Here is a 5,410-nt window from a genome sequence, read left to right as displayed (position 1 = left end):
TCTTTGAATTCACTGTTACTTTACAAAGGGAAACATTTCTCTAGACACTCTCCTGACACAAAATGAGTCTCTTTTCGTTCCACACGGGAAATCTTCTTTCTTGACCCTCGTCTTGTAGAATTGTGAGTTCCATGTTAGTTTTCAAAAGGAAATGTTCTTAACAACATTCAGCTCTTGGTTCTTTGAATTCACTGTTACTTTACAAAGGGAAACATTTCTCTAGACACTCTCCTGACACGAAATGAGTCTCTTTTCGTTCCACACGGGAAATCTTCTTTCTTGACCCTCGTCTTGTAGAATTGTGAGTTCCATGTTAGTTTTCAAAAGGAAATGTTCTTAACAACATTCAGCTCTTGGTTCTTTGAATTCACTGTTACTTTACAAAGGGAAACATTTCTCTAGACACTCTCCTGACACAAAATGAGTCTCTTTTCGTTCCACACGGGAAATCTTCTTTCTTGACCCTCGTCTTGTAGAATTGTGAGTTCCATGTTAGTTTTCAAAAGGAAATGTTCTTAACAACATTCAGCTCTTGGTTCTTTGAATTCACTGTTACTTTACAAAGGGAAACATTTCTCTAGACACTCTCCTGACACAAAATGAGTCTCTTTTCGTTCCACACGGGAAATCTTCTTTCTTGACCCTCGTCTTGTAGAATTGTGCGTTCCATGTTAGTTTTCAAAAGGAAATGTTCTTAACAACATTCAGCTCTTGGTTCTTTGAATTCACTGTTACTTTACAAAGGGAAACATTTCTCTAGACACTCTCCTGACACAAAATGAGTCTCTTTTCGTTCCACACGGGAAATCTTCTTTCTTGACCCTCGTCTTGTAGAATTGTGAGTTCCATGTTAGTTTTCAAAAGGAAATGTTCTTAACAACATTCAGCTCTTGGTTCTTTGAATTCACTGTTACTTTACAAAGGGAAACATTTCTCTAGACACTCTCCTGACACAAAATGAGTCTCTTTTCGTTCCACACGGGAAATCTTCTTTCTTGACCCTCGTCTTGTAGAATTGTGAGTTCCATGTTAGTTTTCAAAAGGAAATGTTCTTAACAACATTCAGCTCTTGGATCTTTGAATTCACTGTTACTTTACAAAGGGAAACATTTCTCTAGACACTCTCCTGACACAAAATGAGTCTCTTTTCGTTCCACACGGGAAATCTTCTTTCTTGACCCTCGTCTTGTAGAATTGTGAGTTCCATGTTAGTTTTCAAAAGGAAATGTTCTTAACAACATTCAGCTCTTGGTTCTTTGAATTCACTGTTACTTTACAAAGGGAAACATTTCTCTAGACACTCTCCTGACACAAAATGAGTCTCTTTTCGTTCCACAAGGGAAAACTTCTTTCTTGACCCTCGTCTTGTAGAATTGTGAGTTCCATGTTAGTTTTCAAAAGGAAATGTTCTTAACAACATTCAGCTCTTGGTTCTTTGAATTCACTGTTACTTTACAAAGGGAAACATTTCTCTAGACACTCTCCTGACACAAAATGAGTCTCTTTTCGTTCCACACGGGAAATCTTCTTTCTTGACCCTCGTCTTGTAGAATTGTGAGTTCCATGTTAGTTTTCAAAAGGAAATGTTCTTAACAACATTCAGCTCTTGGTTCTTTGAATTCACTGTTACTTTACAAAGGGAAACATTTCTCTAGACACTCTCCTGACACAAAATGAGTCTCTTTTCGTTCCACACGGGAAATCTTCTTTCTTGACCCTCGTCTTGTAGAATTGTGAGTTCCATGTTAGTTTTCAAAAGGAAATGTTCTTAACAACATTCAGCTCTTGGTTCTTTGAATTCACTGTTACTTTACAAAGGGAAACATTTCTCTACACACTCTCCTGACACAAAATGAGTCTCTTTGCGTTCCACACGGGAAATCTTCTTTCTTGACCCTCGTCTTGTAGAATTGTGAGTTCCATGTTAGTTTTCAAAAGGAAATGTTCTTAACAACATTCAGCTCTTGGTTCTTTGAATTCACTGTTACTTTACAAAGGGAAACATTTCTCTAGACACTCTCCTGACACAAAATGAGTCTCTTTTCGTTCCACACGGGAAATCTTCTTTCTTGACCCTCGTCTTGTAGAATTGTGAGTTCCATGTTAGTTTTCAAAAGGAAATGTTCTTAACAACATTCAGCTCTTGGTTCTTTGAATTCACTGTTACTTTACAAAGGGAAACATTTCTCTAGACACTCTCCTGACACAAAATGAGTCTCTTTTCGTTCCACACGGGAAATCTTCTTTCTTGACCCTCGTCTTGTAGAATTGTGAGTTCCATGTTAGTTTTCAAAAGGAAATGTTCTTAACAACATTCAGCTCTTGGTTCTTTGAATTCACTGTTACTTTACAAAGGGAAACATTTCTCTAGACACTCTCCTGACACAAAATGAGTCTCTTTTCGTTCCACACGGGAAATCTTCTTTCTTGACCCTCGTCTTGTAGAATTGTGAGTTCCATGTTAGTTTTCAAAAGGAAATGTTCTTAACAACATTCAGCTCTTGGTTCTTTGAATTCACTGTTACTTTACAAAGGGAAACATTTCTCTAGACACTCTCCTGACACAAAATGTGTCTCTTTTCGTTCCACACGGGAAATCTTCTTTCTTGACCCTCGTCTTGTAGAATTGTGAGTTCCATGTTAGTTTTCAAAAGGAAATGTTCTTAACAACATTCAGCTCTTGGTTCTTTGAATTCACTGTTACTTTACAAAGGGAAACATTTCTCTAGACACTCTCCTGACACAAAATGAGTCTCTTTTCGTTCCACACGGGAAATCTTCTTTCTTGACCCTCGTCTTGTAGAATTGTGAGTTCCATGTTAGTTTTCAAAAGGAAATGTTCTTAACAACATTCAGCTCTTGGTTCTTTGAATTCACTGTTACTTTACAAAGGGAAACATTTCTCTAGACACTCTCCTGACACAAAATGAGTATCTTTTCGTTCCACACGGGAAATCTTCTTTCTTGACCCTCGTCTTGTAGAATTGTGAGTTCCATGTTAGTTTTCAAAAGGAAATGTTCTTAACAACATTCAGCTCTTGGTTCTTTGAATTCACTGTTACTTTACAAAGGGAAACATTTCTCTAGACACTCTCCTGACACAAAATGAGTCTCTTTTCGTTCCACACGGGAAATCTTCTTTCTTGACCCTCGTCTTGTAGAATTGTGAGTTCCATGTTAGTTTTCAAAAGGAAATGTTCTTAACAACATTCAGCTCTTGGTTCTTTGAATTCACTGTTACTTTACAAAGGGAAACATTTCTCTAGACACTCTCCTGACACAAAATGAGTCTCTTTTCGTTCCACACGGGAAATCTTCTTTCTTGACCCTCGTCTTGTAGAATTGTGAGTTCCATGTTAGTTTTCAAAAGGAAATGTTCTTAACAACATTCAGCTCTTGGTTCTTTGAATTCACTTTTACTTTACAAAGAGAAACATTTCTCTAGACACACTCCTGACAGAAAATGAGTCTCTTTTCGATCGACACGGGAAATATTCTTTCTTGACCCTCGTCTTGTAGAATTGTGAGTTCCATGTTAGTTTTCAAAAGGAAATGTTATTAACAACATTCAGCTCTTGGTTCTTTGAATTAACTATTATTTTCAAAGGGGAAAAATTTCGCTACACACTCTTCTGACAAAAAATGAGTCTCTTTTCGTTCCACACGCGTAATCTTCTTTCTTGACCCTCGACGTGCACAATTGTGAGTTCCATGTTAGTTTTCAAAAGGAAATGTTCTTAACAACATTCAGCTCTTGGCTCCTTGAATTCACTATTACTTTACAAAGGGAATCATTTCTCTAGACACTCTCCTGACAGAAAATGAGTCTCGTTTCGTTCCACATGGGAAATATCCTTTCTTGACCTTCCTTTTGTAGAATTGTGAGTTCCATGTTAGTTTTCAAAAGGAAATGTTCTTAACAACATTCAGCTCTTGGTTCTTTGAATTCACTGTTACTTTACAAAGGGAAACATTTCTCTAGACACTCTCCTGACACAAAATGAGTCTCTTTTCGTTCCACACGGGAAATCTTCTTTCTTGACCCTCGTCTTGTAGAATTGTGAGTTCCATGTTAGTTTTCAAAAGGAAATGTTCTTAACAACATTCAGCTCTTGGTTCTTTGAATTCACTGTTACTTTACAAAGGGAAACATTTCTCTAGACACTCTCCTGACACAAAATGAGTCTCTTTTCGTTCCACACGGGAAATCTTCTTTCTTGACCCTCGTCTTGTAGAATTGTGAGTTCCATGTTAGTTTTCAAAAGGAAATGTTCTTAACAACATTCAGCTCTTGGTTCTTTGAATTCACTGTTACTTTACAAAGGGAAACATTTCTCTAGACACTCTCCTGACACAAAATGAGTCTCTTTTCGTTCCACACGGGAAATCTTCTTTCTTGACCCTCGTCTTGTAGAATTGTGAGTTCCATGTTAGTTTTCAAAAGGAAATGTTCTTAACAACATTCAGCTCTTGGTTCTTTGAATTCACTGTTACTTTACAAAGGGAAACATTTCTCTAGACACTCTCCTGACACAAAATGAGTCTCTTTTCGTTCCACACGGGAAATCTTCTTTCTTGACCCTCGTCTTGTAGAATTGTGAGTTCCATGTTAGTTTTCAAAAGGAAATGTTCTTAACAACATTCAGCTCTTGGTTCTTTGAATTCACTGTTACTTTACAAAGGGAAACATTTCTCTAGACACTCTCCTGACACAACATGAGTCTCTTTTCGTTCCACACGGGAAATCTTCTTTCTTGACCCTCGTCTTGTAGAATTGTGAGTTCCATGTTAGTTTTCAAAAGGAAATGTTCTTAACAACATTCAGCTCTTGGTTCTTTGAATTCACTGTTACTTTACAAAGGGAAACATTTCTCTAGACACTCTCCTGACACAAAATGAGTCTCTTTTCGTTCCACACGGGAAATCTTCTTTCTTGACCCTCGTCTTGTAGAATTGTGAGTTCCATGTTAGTTTTCAAAAGGAAATGTTCTTAACAACATTCAGCTCTTGGTTCTTTGAATTCACTGTTACTTTACAAAGGGAAACATTTCTCTAGACACTCTCCTGACACAAAATGAGTCTCTTTTCTTTCCACACGGGAAATCTTCTCTCTTGACCCTCGTCTTGTAGAATTGTGAGTTCCATGTTAGTTTTCAAAAGGAAATGTTCTTAACAACATTCAGCTCTTGGTTCTTTGAATTCACTGTTACTTTACAAAGGGAAACATTTCTCTAGACACTCTCCTGACACAAAATGAGTCTCTTTTCGTTCCACACGGGAAATCTTCTTTCTTGACCCTCGTCTTGTAGAATTGTGAGTTCCATGTTAGTTTTCAAAAGGAAATGTTCTTAACAACATTCAGCTCTTGGTTCTTTGAATTCACTGTTACTTTACAAAGGGAAACATTTCT

Source organism: Jaculus jaculus, chromosome 20 (genome assembly GCF_020740685.1).
Source record: "Jaculus jaculus isolate mJacJac1 chromosome 20, mJacJac1.mat.Y.cur, whole genome shotgun sequence".
Lineage (NCBI taxonomy): Eukaryota > Metazoa > Chordata > Mammalia > Rodentia > Dipodidae > Jaculus > Jaculus jaculus.
Note: the sequence above shows the minus strand (reverse complement) of the source record.